This window comes from Monodelphis domestica, chromosome 7, assembly GCF_027887165.1.
Source record: "Monodelphis domestica isolate mMonDom1 chromosome 7, mMonDom1.pri, whole genome shotgun sequence".
In the NCBI taxonomy this organism is placed as follows: Eukaryota; Metazoa; Chordata; class Mammalia; order Didelphimorphia; family Didelphidae; genus Monodelphis; species Monodelphis domestica.
In genome coordinates this window covers 256,881,369-256,899,759 of record NC_077233.1, presented here as the reverse complement: position 1 = coordinate 256,899,759, position 18,391 = coordinate 256,881,369, and the positions used below count along the sequence as shown (strand labels likewise).

General features: G+C 38.0%; 1 pseudogene; it reads left to right on the top strand.

Moving 5' to 3' along the window:
• The first annotated feature begins 333 nt into the window (after positions 1–333).
• LOC100619474 (crooked neck-like protein 1) lies at positions 334–2,017 on the top strand (annotated as a pseudogene).
• The last annotated feature ends 16,374 nt before the right edge of the window (positions 2,018–18,391 follow it).

The following is an 18,391-nucleotide window of genomic DNA, read 5'->3' as shown; positions in this document are numbered from 1 at the left end:
CTACCTCCTCAACAGATCACAAATGAAGAACTAAATGATTATAAACTAAGGAAAAGTGAGACTTTTGAGATCTACGGAACTGTCATTAATAATTGGATATCATAAGCACAATGGGAAAGAGTCCAAAAGAAATACAAGGGGGTATGGGGCAGCTAGGTGGCTCAGTGGATTGAGAGCCAGACCTAGAGATGAGAAGTCCTGGGTTCAAACTTGGAATCAGACATTTCCTAACTGTGTGACCCTGGCAAAGTCAGCTAACCCCAGTTCCCTAGCCCTTACCACTCTTCTACCTTGGAACCAACAGACAGTATTGATTCTAAGATAGACTTAGATGTCAACTATAAAAATAGCATTTTCTGGCTAATATATGCAGAAATGGAAATGAAGAATAGGTAAGTAAATCATATGCAATATATCTGGGATAGGCCATCATAACTCTTCCTGAGTCAACCAGTTCTTGTACAAATATATCCATTGGAGGAGATGTTGGGAAATATTGCTTGAGATCCAAAAGTATTTGAACTCTGGATAGAATGGCAACCTGAGGAACAAATATGGTATCCCTATACCAGCTCTGAACTGAGTACAAAGAAGTTGATCAGCATGTTCCATATATAAAAAAATTTGTCCTCGTGTACCTTGATATAAAAAACCCTAGATCAAATATGCTTAATTTGAAGAAAAATATGGCTCCTTTGCTCATGCAAGGAAAAGTATATGACAGATATCTGAAATTCTTTGGAGATGAGTCTATGTTTGAATATCCCTATGTGGCCTCTGCACAGTTTGGAGGGATCAGAAAGAATATGAAAGGTTATGAGTGCTCTACAAATATGTCCTGGACAGGATCTCAAAGCACAAAGCACAAAAACTCTTTAAAATTTACACATTCTTTGAAAAAAAACTTGAGGGTGAGAAAGAAAAAGAAATTTAAAAAAAAGAAAAGAAACTTGAGAATAGGTGATTGTGAGCAAATGGAGCTTCCGGTTATGAAGAGGAGGTGCGGGTTAATCCACACAATTATGATGTCTGCTTTATTTGCAATTGGTGGAAAGTAATGCAAAACCAAACACTACGGGAGAGATGTATGAAAAAGCCAGTGTCAACATGCCACAAAAGAAGAGGTACTGGAAGCAATATAGATACCTCTGGAGCAACTATGCACTTTATGAAGATTTGGAGGCAAAGGAACAGAGGGTACAAATATAATGCTTGTTTGGAATTGATTCCTCACAAAGTTTATATTTGCCAAAATATATATGGGCTACTATGTGCCCAGTTTGAAATAAGACAGAAAAATCTACCATTTGCCAGAAGAACATTGGAAACTTCTATTGGCAAGTGTTCTAAAAAACAAATTATTTAAAGTCTACATTGAATTGGAGGTATAGCTTCAAGAATTTGGTGCCAGCAACCTCACACACACACAAAAAAAATCCTGGAGTTTGCACCAGAAAATTGAACATCAAAGATCTAATTCTTGGATCAAATCTTCGAGATATTGAGACAGTCCAGACAAAATATTAGTTGGCTATTAGTCAATCATACTTAGACATTCCATAGGTGCTTTGGAAATCCTACATTCATTTTGAAATTGAACAAGAATCTACAACAAGTCTATACAAAAATTGCTACAACAAACTCACGTTAAGGTATTGATCCGTTTTACCCAATTTGAACTCTCTGCAGGAAATGAGAAAAGTTTAAATGAAGACAAATTTATGAAGAAGCCAACAAAACTATGAGAAATTATGAAAAGAAAGAAGAAAAATCTGTGTTCCCAGAGTACTAGTGAAACTCTGAAGATGGATTTGGAACAGAATCTTAGAAGGAGAGTGGGAAAATTCATGTCACAGAAAGTTTAAAAGAAAAGTACAGGCTAAAGATGGATCTGATAATGTTTGGGAAGAGTACTATTACTACTACATGTTTCCAGAAAATGCTGCAAACTAACCTAAACTCAAACTGTTGGCAATGGTGGAAGAAACAGCAGCAAAAAAGAGTAAGACCCAGATGAGCACATAGATGGTAGTGAATTTGGACTTTTCCCACATTGTTGTATTTTTGTTATTTTATAAATTATTTTTAAAATATGGTTTTTAAATGTCCAAAAAAGGAGTGATCTTCCTCTTTTCTGTCACCAGAATTATGTTTATAGTTATCCCTTCCATGACTTTCCTGCATCATAAGTCAGTATAAAAAATTAAATGGGAATTTGGGAGGAGTTTTGAGGAAACTATAGATGATACATAAAGACCAGCAAATGACAGAGAAAGCTTGGAAACTCATAAATGCATACTTAACTCAAAATTTATAATAAGGTATATCATCAAATACTTATTAAGGTCCTACTAAGTGCCAGGCACTGGAGTAAGCATAAGAGATCCAAAAAGAGGCCAAAAAAGCTATTCCCAATGCTATTCTAACGAGGACGACTACCTGCAAATAACCATATCGATACAAGATATGCATACCATGTCAATAGAAGATAAACTCAGCAGGGGAGGCACTAGCATCACAAGGACCAGAAAAACTTTCTTTAGAAAGTGGGATTTGAGCTGAGTCTTGAAGACATCCAGGGAAGCCAGGAAGCAGAAATATTGCAAAACAGAATTTCAGGCATAATGGAAGACTATTGAGAAGGCAAAGATTTGAGAGACAGAAAGACCATTATGAATGAGGAAGAGCACATGAGCCAATGTAGCTACATCACAGAGTATATGATGGGGAGTAAGTATTAGAGAAGATGGAAAAAATAGGAAGTGCCAAGTTGCAAGCCATTTTAAATACCTAACAGAGGACTTTACATTTGATTCTGGAAGCAAAACAGAACCACTGGAGTTGATTAAGTAAAAAGGTGACATGGTTAGACCATTGTTTTGGGGAAATCATTTTGGCTGCTGGTGGATTTAAATAAGAATGGGCTGAAGTAGAGATGCCAGTTAGGAGGCTATTGCAATAGTTTTCGTCAGAGGGGATGCAGGAGCAAAGGGCTCCTATTTTGGTGGTACCTGTGTGAGCAGAAAGAAAGGAATGTAGACAAGAGATGAGAAGGTGGAAATGACAGATCAAGGGGAAGATTCCTGGAAGAGGTGACATATGAGTTGAACCTTGAAGAAAGAAATGAATATTAATTGACAATGTTGGAGGTGGGAAGGCATACAGGACAATATAGTTAAAGACATTGAAAATGGGTGAGGATAAATAGTTCTGATTGATTGGAACATGGAAAAATGCTTTGAATTGAAGCTAGACAAGTAGATTGGAGTCAAATTGTGAAGGGTCTTAAATGCCTTAATCATAAGCTTATACTTTATTCAGTAGGTAAGAGAAAGTCATTTATGGGTGTTATGTAGAGGGGTGAATGATCATAGGGGTGGATTAGGAACATTACTCAGGAAGTAGTATGGAGGATAGATGAGACAGGGGAGTAGATGGTGCTATTCCTAGTAGCTAAACCAACTTTACTATTGCTGAGATTGCTCATCCTTGAATCTCTTCTATGTCTTGTGCAATCGTTAGTCATCTGTTGCCAAACCCCAACACTAGGTTCACTAGATTTGTTATATCTTTGTCTTCTAATCCAACTTGGATCCTAACTGCTATAAAACAACCCCTTTATTAATTTTAGACCCACTCTCCATCACAATGTCCACGGAAATTATTTCAATCCTTCTCCTCTCTCCACTAGCTTCCTATAATATGTCCTCAGAGAAAAACCTTGACTCTTACTTGAATTTCTTATTCTTCTCTGCTCCCCACCTCAAAACCCCTCTTCACCAGCCGTACATCTCTCCAACTTTGCTTAAGCCTCTGATAAGATTTGGCTTTTCTTTTTTCCAAAATTAACCCTCTTTGCTGTTCCTATCCTTTGTAGTCTGCTCTGGAAGTCTGTCTCCTCAATTATTCCCTCTATTTCCCCTTTGTATCCTTATCCATTCTCTCCTTTCCTACCAAGGTCTTCTCTATGTTTAAGAAATCTTCATTTATCCTTGGCATCCTGTAGAAGTTCCTGCTATATCTCTAGAAATTGTCATTTACATTACTTCCATTTCTTCATCTTCCATTCACTCCAATCCAAAATAATAAATGCTTTTTAAGCACCTACTATGTGGAAAACACTTTGTTAGGTCTTGGAGACATAAAAGATTAAAACAATAATTCTTGCCCTCAAGCAGCTTCTATTCTATGGGAAGATACAATATATACTCACTCATCTAAATGCAAGGTATTTACAAAGTAATATCAAGAGGAAAAGAATACTAACAACCAGATAGATCAGAAGCACAATTTTCACAAAGATTGATAATATAGAAATAAGCTGAATAAGCTGCTAAAAATGATCACCCAGATTCAGTGAGTTTTGTTTTTCATCTGCTTGGAACATTAGAGTAAGGTCAGCTAATTCAGACCTCATTGAAGTTGGAAACTTGAGAAAGAGGAGGTAACTGGAAGGTGAATCTTTTTACAGCAGCATAATTGTGCTACAAAAGTAGGGCCAATTCAAGGCAAAAATGTAAAAGAAGTTGTTTGCCTTCAGAAGCCCAACACCAACATTCTATCAATATGTGGTACCATTTCCATTCAAGACTCCCCATCCTTTCTTTTAAACAGCCATACTCTGATCAATATCACTTCTGGACAAGAAAATCCCTAATAACATATACCAGGAAAGAGATTTAGGGGAAAATCAAATTGTATGCCCTATCCTGTTTTGGAAGAGTCAGTCTCAAAGTCAATATCCTTTCTCATTCCCCTTCATCTTGCACACCTACTCAGTGACTGAGTCTTATTGTTTCTTCCTCTACTTGTCATATCTGTCCTTTCTCCTAGCCATCACTCCAGCTCAGGACAGTGACTGAGTCTTATTGTTTCTTCCTCTACTTGTCATATCTGTCCTTTCTCCTAGCCATCACTCCAGCTCAGGTACTCATTATCTCTTGCTTAGTCTATTATAACAGCCTCCTAATTGGTCTTCCTGATTTAAGGCTCCCTCCTGTCTAATTCATCCTCCACATAGCTGCCAAAGTGATATTGCTAAAGCATAGGTCTGAGTGTCATTCCCCTACTTAATGAGTTCTAGTGACTCCCATAAGTAATACAAGCTCCTGTGTTTGGTATTTGTAAAACACTTAGCACGGTGTTTGGAATAGTTGTTGTTTGTTGTGTGTCTCACTTTTGTGACCCCATTTGGGCTATCTTTGGCAAGGATACTGGAGTAGTTTGCCAATTCCTTCCCCAGCTCATTTTATAGATGGGGAAACTGAGGCAAACAGGGATAAGTGAATTGGCCAGGGTCACAAGCTAGTAAATGTCTGAGGCCAGATTTGAACTCCTGAATATGAATCTTCCTGGCTTGAGGCCCATTACTCCACTGCACCACCTAGTTGTTCTCTTGGAACATATGCACTTAATAAATACTTGTTCTAATTCCCTCCCCTTCTATCCTAATTAAGATCAAGGCTACCTTTCCAGCCTTCTTATTTATACGTTACTCTCTTCATGCACTCTTCCATTCAGCCAATGGTCTTTTCATTTGTCATCACTGATGACATTCTTCTCCTGTCTTTTAACATATCATCCACTATACTTGGAATTAATTTCTGCCTCACCTCCAGCTCTAGACTCTCTAATTTTCTTCAAGACTCACTTTAAACGCCATCTCTTACTTAAGGCCTTTCATAATCCTAAAAGTCCCTATGCTTTCTCCACAAAATTACTTTGCCTTTGTTTCACATATATTTCACTTATACTTATATATGTACATCTCTCCTCTTTGAGGAGAGCCTCTTTGAGGGTAGGGACTGCTTCATCAATACCTTTGTATCCCCAACATTACTTGGCCAACAGTAAAGGCATAATAAATACTTTTTAAATAATTTGTTGACTGGTTAGTAGAATCATCAAGAAAATCTATAAAGGGTTAATAAGGCCACCAGAGGCCAGTATGCAGCCCAAGGGAGAGGAAGAGATGTGAGAGAAGGAAGAAATGTGAGCAAGGAGGGAAACGCAACTTTATAATAAGAACTGTCTAAAATAAGAACTATAATAAGAAATAGTTGGTTCAGAGAGACCCCCCCCAAAAAAAGGCCAATTCAACTCAATTTGATCTCATCAAAGAAGTTTGGACACTCTACTTTGCAGGACAAAAGGACCTAAGGCTAGAAGCTAAGGAAGTCCATCCATTTCTTTATTTCAGAAACAGCAATGCATAGCCAAAGAACCCAATATGTATTTTGCTACAAAGATAATAAAATACCTATTGGATATTCAAGAAGAGAGGCCAACCCTAGTTTGCTGTACATGAGGTCAACTGGACCAGCACTGAAACACAAAGATGAGAGCTAAAAATGGGAGATTCCAAAGGCCTTAAATCTTTAGTTCTTCCCACAATTAACTTTTTACCTAAACCCATAAGATCCATATACAGCAAAGACAGTGAAGATTAAAGATGTAGTACACCCTGCTTATACTGAACTGTGATCCTATGTAAAAGAGCATTCTAGTTCTTTTTTGTTTTTAATATAGGGACTCACAGTATATACTTCATTGCTTATGTAGGTACATAGGTTTCTATGGATTTAGCCAGAAGTTTTGGGTTAAGTCATAGTGAGTCTGGAGTTCCCTAAGGGAAGTTGTGGGGAAAAGGAGTAAGGATTCTAGAATACTGAGAAGTTAGCAATAGGAAAGCTGTTCCAACAACTATGAATAACACCATGACTACTTGAATATTCTTCTTCCTAATCCATCTGATGATCACTTCACTCCTCTACACAACTGCTTTTGTCTACAGTAAAAAAAAGTATAAAGAGAGTGTGGAAAGGAAACTAGAAATAAGTTCTGAACTTTCTGTCACTGTGTTGGAAGAAGCAAAAATGGGAATATTAGAGAGAGAGGAAATTGTCAGGACTGACAGTTGGTGGTGAAAGGGGCAACTGGAAGTGGCAGTGGGTCTTCTGACTAGCACTTCCTTCCTTCCTGGCTTCCTTCCTGCTGGCCTGCCTTCCTTCCTGGTGTTGGAGGTAGGAGGAGAGTTTTTCCTTCCCAGTCTGGAGAGAAGTGCCTCTACTTGCTTCAGCACGAAGAGACAGGCCCAATCATCTCTGAACATTAGAACTTCCCTTGTTTGCTTGCTGTCTACTGCGAAGATTCTGAAATTAAGAAAACTAGCACAGATATAGCAGAGAAGGGAACAGGAGAAACCCTCCACTAGTGGCCTCAGTTCCAAAGCTGAGGAAGGCTCCAACCTTATTTAGGGGCATCCCTCTTCCCTTTTCCCTGATACCTCTCCACTCCAAAATGGTTATTAAACTGTATCTTATTTGAATTTGAAGTCAGATAAGTGGACTATCTTTTCTGGGACATAGAGGGAGCTGAACTGAATCAGTTCAGTCATTCAACAACAAACTTTCCTTATCAGACCCCTGCTGCTGCCTCTCAGCAGGGGGCATCTCTCACCTTTGCCTCACCAGCAGCAATATTCCCTCTCTCCCTCCTCCATTCCCTGCTACAAACATTCCTTATCCCTTTTTTCCAATACCCCAATCTTTCCCAATAAATATTACAAGAGCAATGCAATGACCAACCAATTTCAAAGGACTTGTGCTAAAACAAGCTACCCACCTCCTGGCAGAATGATAATGGAGTAAACATAAAAATTGAGATATATTAAGGAATGTTTTGGATCTGCCCCAAAAAATATGTTACAAGAGTTTGGTTTTTCTTTTTTTTCTACTGGGGAGGAGGGGCAGATAGGAGGGGAAAATAAGACTTCTAAAGATTAGTTAAAAAAAAAAAACTTCAATCATTTGGAACTTTTCTCATCTCTTCATTAAATTGGAATTTGGCTATAATATTCCTGGGAGTATTTCTCTTCTGGATCTAAGATATCAGGGAAAGTTTTCCATTATAATTTCTTGAAGTATGGTGTCTAGGTTCTTTGCTTATGGCTTTCAGGTAGTTCAATAATTCTTATATCTCTTTTCTTATATCTCTTCTCAATCAGTTTTCCAAGCAAGATGAGATCATTCACATTTTCTTCTTTTTCTTCTTTCTACTTTGTTTTATTTTTTCATGATGTCTCATGGAGTCATTAGCTTTCACTTGCCCAATTCTAATTTTCAAAGAATTATTGTCTTCAGTGAGTTTTTGTACTTTTTCCCATTTGGCCAATTCTACCTTCTAAAGAGTTATTTTCTTCAAAGAATTTTTGTACCTTCTTTTCCATTAATCTATTCTTTTTTAGTTCTTTTCTTTAGTAAATTTTTGTGCCTCTTTTACTATTAGATCAATTCTGTTTTTTTAAGATGTTAATTTCTTCAGTATTGTGTGTGTATGTGTGTGTGTGTGCTTCTTTACCAAGATGTTTGTTCTCTTACCATATTTTCTGGTATCATTCTAATTTCCTTTCCCAGTTCTCCTTCTGTCACTTATCTCTTTCTTTCATTCTTCCAGGAATTATAGTTGGCCTTGTGTCCAATTAGCATTTTTCTTTGAGGTTTTTCTTGTAGATGTTTTCATATTGTTGTCTTTGGAGTTTATGTCTTGATCTTCCCTGCCATTATAGTAGTTATTATGGTCAAGTTCTTCTGTCTATTGCTCATTTTCCCAGTCTATTTCTTGAATTTGAACTTTATGTTAAAATTGGGTTCTTCCCATGTAGGGTAGGGAGGCACTGTCCCAAACTTCAAGTTTTTCATATTGCTGCTTTCATAGCTGGCTCTGGGAGTCTAAATTTTCAGTCCTTCTGAGGTTGTATGCTTTAAGGAAAGGTGTGGTCACTGCTCTCCTGGACTACATTCTAGCCTTTACCCAGTAGGGACCATTAATTCCCCAAAGCTATAAGCATTACCATTCGTCAGGGCTCTGAAACTGTGGCCAGGGCCCCTGGCCCTTGTAACTAACTAGTGTCACAGACCTCTCTCACTGACCTCCTAAGCTGTCTCAAGTAGGAAAAATGTCACATTCTGATTTTTTGGCAGCTTTGCCTCTCCAAAATTTGATTTGAAAAGTTATATTAAAGTTGTTTAGAGGGGAATGTTGGAAGAATTCAATTGGGTTACTACTTATATTCTGCCATCTTGGCTTCACCTCTTCATTTAATAGGAACAAGCCTTAGAAACAATGTAAATCATGCTGTCTTGTTTTCAAAACTCAGATGGAAAACTTATAAAATTTGCAAGATTTCTCTCTGTCCAACCTCAGGACCCTCCTTGAGAAAAAGGTCAACACAGTAAATTCTCTGGGGGATCACAGAAGATTCTTTGGAGAAAACAATTTTCTGTCAAGCATCTTATATTTAACTTGCTTATTTTATAATTCAACTGCAATGAGAGGGGCAATAAATTCCAAGGGCTGCAACTACTTCTTCCAATGCCTGGAGAATTTATTCTGAAGACTTAAACAAAATAGAGAAGTCCACATAGCAATAGAGGATGGAAAATGAATAGAGGAAATAATAATATATGAGACAGAGGCAAAGAAATAGGGGAAGAGCCAAGCAGAAACATAAGAAGAAAGCAAACTTACATTGATAGCAGTATTCCAAATTCAAACTGGTAAACATGGCTAAGCTATTAGCTTGCCTATAATTATTACCTTCTCAGCAGCAAGACAACTTGCATTAAAAGCCATGTATTGAAGCTCTTGGATATTTTTTAATAATTTTGCTCCAGGCTCAGACTTTACTTTCTTTCAATTCAAAGTTATGTTTTCTATGATAGAGTCAATTATTCTGAATTTCAGCATTTTGAAAAGTAAAGATAACAGTACAAAGGAAAAGAAAATGGGTTCACTTCTTCCCTTAGCCTGGTCTTTTATCTAAGGACTTAAAATAGGTCCCTTAGGACACACAAAGACACTCACACATAAATAAAGAATTGGGCATAATTGAAATAACATGATACTATGATGAGAAGCATGATGAAGGGTAGTGCCCTTTGCCAACTTTAGTAGTACAATATTTCTTATAAATGGAATGCAATCAGGAACACTCAAATCCTAATTAATCGTGGCTTTTTTTTTTAATATGTTGTTCAGTCATTTTTCAGTCACATCTGACTCCATTTGGGGTTTTCTTATAAAAAATACTGAAGTGTTTTGTTATTTCCTCCTCTAGTTCATTTTACAGATAAGGAAAATGAGGCCAAATGGGGGTTAAGCAACTTGCCCAGGATCACATAAATAGGAAGTAGCTGTGGTCAGATTTCAACTCAGAAAGTTGAATTTTCCTGACTTTACGCCTGGCACTCTATCTCTGTGCCACCTAGCATTTACTCACATTTCCATCTCCTCCTTGGGAAAAAAAAAGAAAAGACTAGAAAAACCCTTGTAATGAAGATGCATAATTAAGCAAAACAAATACCCACATTGCCCAAGTCAAAAATGTGTTTCTCATTCTGCATATTTGTTCCATCCTCTTTCTGTCATGAGACAGGTATCATTCTTTAACATCAATCCTCTGGAATCATGGTTGGTCAATTTTTTATTTGACTTGGCTTTCAAAATTGTTCACCTTCATAATGTTATTAGAGTAGTATATGTCATTCTACTGATTCTGATCACTTAATTATGGCATATGAATATAAGGAAATTCTCTGGTGCCATGTGTAAGTGCTGATGATAACTTGAATGTACAATATGGCTTGAAAACAATGGCATACCAAAAATAGCTTAAATCCTATGTTAGTATTTACCCCCTCAGAAATCAGGAAAGTCTACAAATCAAAGCTTGATTTATTGTATTGCAAATTGTCTAGACTTAAGAAGGTGATGGAGAAAGTGTTAACAATTCAAATTAAACTTAAAAGTGTGCCATGCTTACATAAATTTACCAGCACATTCCTGCATAAAAGTCACATCAAGGAGACAGATGAATGGGAAAAGAGACAGGTCACTAAAGTAATGAGAAAAAAAGCTAACAGATAGTTCAACACAGGACTGGTATTCACAAAATATTAAAATACCTGGAGGAAAGCTTCCAATATGTTAGGTAGGTCTTTTATGGAAGATTTATGGAAGAAAGTAGATAAGATTCACAAGAGATAACATGACTTGGATGGTTGTGATCTATACTACTGGTCGGTCGGTTAATAAATATTTAATAAGTGCCAACTATCCATTAATCAATAAATACATATTAAGAGCCTTCTACTTGGTAAGCATATAGCTAAGCCCTCAGGATATAAAGAAAGATAAAAGATAGTGCCTGCTCTAAAGGAGCTGACAGTTTAATAGGGGAAACTACATGTAAACAAATATGTGTGAACAAGCTCTGTGCAGGATAAACAGGGAATAATTAACAGAAGGAAAGCACTTGAATTAAGAGTGATTGGGAAAGGCTTCCTTTAAAAGATAAGATTTGCACTGGGACCTGAAGAAAGCCCAGGAAGCCAAGAGGCAAAGTTGAAGGAGAGCATTCCAGACAAGAAGGATAGCCAGTAAAAATGTCCAAGTCAAGAGATACCAAAAAAAATTTTTGTGCTAAGAACAGCAATAAAGAAGCCAGTATCTCTAGGTGGAAGAATACATGAGATGTATTGGGGGAAGTAGGAAAGGACTAGATCTGGAAGGATCCAAATATTGCCATCCTAGGGCAAGAATCCTGCCAAGGCTCTGTCAGTCTGGTGGCTGTTTGATACAATCTTTGTGTTAATGAAATTTTCATGGTGATTATTGTTTTCTTTCTCCTCTCTTCAGAACCCAAGGACACTTTCTAATACGTCTGTGTGCTGCACCATTTTGTACTGGTCTATCTCTCAAACCCCCCTCCCCCAATTCCCATCTCCATTCCCAGTTCTGCTATTAGAAGTACAAGCATTCACACTGTTCATTTAGATGTGGGGTATTTCTTTTCAGTTTTAAATCCTAACACAATTGTCCATGAAGTATGTCCCTCTTACATCTAGTGACATCCCCTCTCATAGGTAGCAGAGGAAAGCACAGGATAGAAACACCAAGCTTTTGGGCACACTCAGTATTTTTGGCTGTGACCATTGTAATATTTATTGGGAAAGATGGAGGGATTGGAAAAACAGGGGATAAGGAAAGGTTTGTAGCAGGGTATGGAGGAGTTGAGGAGAGAGAGGGAATATTGCTGCTGGTGAGGCAAAGATGAGTGATGCTCCCTGCCAAGAGGCAGCAGCAGGGGTCTGATAAGGAACACTTGTCTTTGAATGACTGAACTGATGTTCAGCTCCCTCTATGTCCCAGAAAAGATAGTCCACTTATCTGACTGCAAATTCAAATAAGATAAAGTTTAATAACCAGTTTGGATTAGAGATGTGTCAGGAAAGAGGGAAGAGGGATGTCCTTAAATAAGGTTGGAGCTTTCTTCAGTTTGGAGCTGAGGCCAGGCCTCACAGGCTGGTAGAGGGTTTCTCACACTCCCATCCTCTGTACTAATTTTGTCAATTTCAGAATCTTAGCAGTAGACAGAAAGCAACCAAGTAAAGTTCTAACCTTAAGAACCAATTGGGCCTGTGTCTTCAGGCTGAAGGAAGTAGAGGTACTGCACTCCAGACTGGGCTGAATGAGCTCCTCCCACCTCCAACACCATGAAGGAAGAAAAGCTGGCAGGAAGGAAGTGCCAGTCACAAGACCCAACTGCCACTTCCAGTTGCCCTTTCCCCCACCAACTGTCAGTCTTGACAATTTCTTCTCTCTTGATATTCCCACTGTTGCGTACTCCAATACAGTGGCAAAAAATTTCAGAACTTATTTCTAGTTTCCTTTCCATACCAACACCTTATCCAAGTGCCATTCACAGCTGCTGGAGTTAATAAATTCCAGGCAAATTTGTTGCATCTTTTAGTTTTTATTTTCTATTTTCATGCCCATTGAGCATGAAATGGCTCCCAAGAGGAGGGGGAGACAAAAATGGAAATAAAAGAACCACACATTTCCCTGAAGTAAATCAGAGTATGCAGTTCATCATATTATCCTCACACAATGAAAAAATTCTTCTATTTGTATCTGATTATCAAAGTAGTGTAGAAATCAGTAGGTAATCAGTATAGGAGGAAAAAAGCAATTTTATGAGTTTTACCACAAATAAGATAGAAACAAAATTAATCTGTTTTTGCAAGTTGTTATAGGGTTCTCTAAAGTATATCGTCTCAGCTATATACCCATTTTCTTAAGAGCATTCCCCATGGATCTCCAGTATAAACACTCCATTTCCTCCTTATTCACAATTAGTTCAGGAAATGTGCCATAAAGTATTGTTTTTTCCAAGGTACAGTTTCAAAATACAAATAGAAAAATATAAATGAAAACTGAAATCTGTCTAATTTAGAGCCTCCAAGCTAAGTTCAAAATCCTATGATCTATTTGGAGTTTTTATAGCATGGTGAATTGGAAGAGCACTAGTTAAAAATCAAGGGACCTGGAAATTATTTTAAGTTCTAATTCTAGGTAAGGGAGACCTGGTTTCAATTCTCAACACTAGGAAAATCATATAACTTCTCTGACCATCTGTTTTCTCACTAATAAAACATTGATAACAATATAAATATGAACTATTTTCACATGATAATTATTAAGTGATTTGTATAACTTCAAGTGTTTCTGTATAAAAATGTGAGCATGATTATTGAAATTCATGGCCCAGAGACTCTTCAAATGATCTGTTCTTCATATCAAGCAGGTCTCATTCTGAAAGCCTGACCCAAGAAAAGTCCATTTTCTCCTTGGCTCATTGCCTTCCTCTGTGGTTATCCCCAGGAACTCTCCAAAAGATATATATATATATATATATATATATATATATATATATATATATATATATAGTTCATGTATAGGTTTCACCAAGTATAAGTAAATGGGTCACCAATACCCAAGGGAGCATATCCAAATAGGGAATAGGACACCAGCAAGAGTAGGCAGTGGATAAAGTGTTTGGTTTAGAGTTAGGAAAACTTGATTTCAAATATGACTTCAGACACTTATTAGCTGTGTGACCCTGGGCAAGTCACTTTACCCTACTTGCCTTGATTTCCTCATCTATATAATGGTGATCATCATTACACCTATGTCCCTTATTTTTCATGAGAACCAAATGAGAAATTTGTACAGTACTTAATACAATGCCTGGAACATAGTAATATAGTAGACACTTAAATTACTTTCTTTTTAATTCAACTCATAGAAAATACAGAAGAGGAAAATGACTCAGAATCCCAAAAATCAATACAAAAAATATAAAAAGCATTCAAGTGGTCCATTAGCATCCCTGAGAGGGTCTCAAAATTGGAATTGTTATCAGAGCAACCCATAAAAATTCCAGTGATTCCTTCTTTTCCAGCGTCCTACCGATTCTCCCCCAACTCATAGTACCACCTTGTTCTTCAGATTCCCCACAGAAAATTATATGCTTATATACATAAACATATGGTAAGAGCTTTTGAGCAAACCACCCCCTTCCCAATTTGACTTTCATTGTGTCAAGTGTTTAAGGAGGACTAGCACCTCTGGTGTGAGGGCTTGCCAAGTGCTTTTCACGGTTGCTCATCTACCTTTGGTATTCACTTTTCACCCAACTCTCACCTAGGGCTCCAAGAATCTGTAGCATGCAATAATGGGGTTGTGTTGAGAGAGAAGAGAGGGAATGAATGGAGTCTTCCCTCCCTCAAGACAAGGACAAAGGAGGAGATGGTGTTATGGTTAAGCCAAGAGATAGAGGGAGGATGAGTCTGTTTTTCTCCCCTTCAATCCTCTCTGGCTATGACCCCTCACTGTGTCTGTCTTTTCTCTCTCTATTGCCTGGCTCTTCCTAAATGATAAACTTCTTCCTTCTAGGGAGAGAAAGAGCTCATTTCTCTCCCCCCTCAGCTGTGATTGCACTTCACTGAGGCTTGAGTCAGTTAAATGTTTTGATAACAGGTTTATTCTATGAAAAACAAAATTGAAGGACAAGGTTGAAGTGGTTGGTGGATGGGGGTTAAAAAGAAAGAAGGAGGAACCCTATCTAGATAAACCCTTCCCCCCAAATAAGGCAACTTGGGTTTGGTGGCCTGAGCCCCTGAGGGGTTCAGCGCAGCGAACCCTGGCTTTTGGCACAGCGCAGCAGGTGTCTTAATTTCAGGGTAAACAGAGATTGTGACAGGTCTTCTTGTGGACTGCTTCCTTCTTCAGGCCTTTGCCCACTTGTTGATCTGGGAGGATTGGGATCAGGTTCAAGAATAGAAATGTTTCTGGGATCTAGATCCAGTCAAAGAATGGACCTGCTCTTTAGCAGGTCTCAGTCAAGAGAACAGAGCCAACTGACTCTCTCAGGGTGCTTTTTCCTTTCAGAGTTCCAAACCTTCTCTCTATACCCATCCCCTGCTGCTGAGGGAATCATTGTAGCTCCACCAGGCTTTGCCTTCCCAAAGTTCCTGGATTTTCTCTCTCACACAAGGCATAGTGACCACACCTGAGTAAGCCATTTCAGCTGATATGCCAAAGCAGGTTGAGCATAACAAACTCGTTGGTAAGTTACGGTATATAGCCCCAGCAGGTGAAGTCTTCTCCCAGTGGAAGAGGTAGATGAGAACAATTTGTTCCAATGGCCAAGGTGACTGGAACAGGAATTCTGGAACTCCTAGAGCTGGCTCAGATGTTGAAAATACCCAGGTAATCCACATGATCTCAGACCATCTCCAGTCTTTCTGACTTTTGTCTTGCCACTGGATTTCCAAGACTTTGGAAGAGAGAGTAAGACTGATGACTTTGTGCAACTTTGCCCAACCCAAATCTAGTTCCCAAGCAAACCAAGACATCACTCGGTGATGTCATTGGTCCTCTTTGAAAAAGAAGGACAAATAACAACTCATTAGCCATGCTATTAAGGTAGGACACTGCCTAAAACCTAAGCTTTCTCTCAGGATCACTAAAATGCTTAACTGAACAACCTTGTATGATCCTAGAATACAACCTTCTAACCAAAGATTTATTAGGTCATACCAGCTGTGGGGTTGCCTTGTTGATATCCCTGAGTTTGAATGTTTAGGGATCAAACATTATGAAGAGATAAGGGGCAGCTAAAGTGGCTTAGATAAAGTGGCAACTGGGCTTATAGTCCAGAATACCCGAGTTCAAATCCAGCCTCTGACATTTGCTAGCTTTGTGATTCTGGATAAGTCAATTGATCTCTATTAATCTCAGTTTCCTCTTCTTTAAAATCTGGCTCATAAAAGCACCTATATCCTAGGGTGATTGTAAGGATCAAACAAGATAATATATGTAAAGCACTTAGCAAAGTGTCTGGCACATAGTAAGCACTGTATAAATGTTAACAATTATTATAATTATTTTCTTATTCGGGGTACTATTTAGAAAAAGAAAAAAGTTAGTTTCCCTACTATGTGAAAGGCATTTTGCTACACATTGACTCGTCAAAGACAAAAAAAAAGTCCCTGCTCTCAAGAAGTTTGCTTTCTACATGGGGCTGCAGGAGATACAGCTCATAAACAAGTAAATGCAAGCTGACTTCAGAAGGGACAGCACCAGACATGAAAATGGGGAAAATCAGGAAAAGCTTCATGTAAGAGGTGGCACCTGAGCTGAGCCTGAAGTGAAAAGTGAAGCAAAAAGGAATTAAGTTGTTTCCAACTCCAATTATTCTAGAATTCCATAAGAGAAATAATTTTTAAAATACAGACAACCACCTGTCATGTTCAAGGACATGTTCTTGCCCTTTAAGAAGCAAGAGTACTTTCTCAAGGACTTTATATTTTGAATAACATGTTAAAATTTGCAAAGCACTTTACAAACTTTGGCTCACTGAATCTCATGACAACCGCATCTTAAGGGAAAATACCATGGGTATTTATTATTCACATTTTATAGTTAAGGAGGCTTAAAATGGACATTGGATCATAAATTGTGAACTAAAAGAATTCTCAGAAGTGATTTTGTTCAACTCCCTCCCATACACCCATTTTATAGATGAGGAAACTGAGGCTTTGAGAGACCAAATATCTATGACAGAATTCAAAATCAGCACTTCCTGATTCCAGGGCCATCATTCTATCTACCAGCATCAATCTGCTTTTCTAGAAGACATTTAACAAATGTTTATTGAATTAAATTATACAAGGAGATGACATTGCCGACCGCCATCAGTACAGATGGAATTGTTTGGGTTGGATTTTTTGTTCTTGTTTTTTGCCACCTATAGTGGGAAAAGATTTGCACTGAATAATCCATATTCTATTATCTGATCACCCTCATAACAAATTATTTTCTTTTATAAGACAACTGGGTGAGAGTTGGACTGTAAGCTTTTTTATGCAACTATTATTATTAGACTCAACTTCACAACTTCAGTTGGGAAGAGTATGGCTCAGCGGATAGAGAAAGAAAGTAATAAAAAGACAAAATGACCATGGGACAGAACACCAGGAAGACAAACATCTCTCAGTCAAATACAGAGCTTTCTCATAGGTTCCACTGACCAAGGTCTGGGAAGGAGACATGTGAAATCAGTGAGAAGCTCATTTAGTCAAAAGTTCTTTTAGAATGGTTTCAGCTAACTGTGATGCTAGATCATTTAACTTCTCTAAGTCTCAATTTCCACCAACTGGAAAAGGAGAGAATTAAACTAGATGATATCTGAGGTCTCTTCCAGTACTAACATTCCATGTTCTAAGGCCCCGTCTTCATGGGTTCTCTTCTTTCACCAAATGAGTAAACCATTCCAGACAAGCTCCAGTCAGCACTCCTCTATCTCAAATCAGCAGAGTTTCTAAATATAACCCCACTGTCAGCAGCAGAGATTGCCCCAGGCAAAATCATGAAGTCAGCAGAGCTTTTCTTCAGAATGGTTCATGTTCCCTGCCATTGTGGTAAACCAGTGGTAGAGAACTATTCTTGGAAGGATGCCTTCCTAATAATACCCCTCAAATCACAGAGGTGATTCCCACTTAATCCAAAGGCCAGCCTTGGTCAGCAGAAACAATTACAGAAGAAATTCTAAGATTTATCCTGGCACCAGACTCTTGACAGGGAAGAAAAAATCCACAGTTCAGATTCTGGACTATTAAAATTCATTGATTAGGTTCAACACATTTGTGCCATATAGCAGATGAGAACCAAAACAAATTCATAGACAAGTAGTCTGACCTCTCTAATGCTCAATTTCTTCATCTGCAAAATGGGGAATAACAATACCTGTAATGCCTATTTCCCATGACTTTTGGGAAGATCAAAGAGAAAATGTGAAAACAGTTTTTTGAACATGTATAAAGCTCAGTTATTGTTGTTATTATTAATTCACTGTTGAACATCAAAGAGCTCATTTTCCAAGTTCGTAGTTGTCTTGGTTTGTCATGGAATTGCAGATTCCTAAAATGTTAGATCTAGAGTTCCCCCAGGCAAATCTCTAAGACGATAATTACAAATGACTTACTGG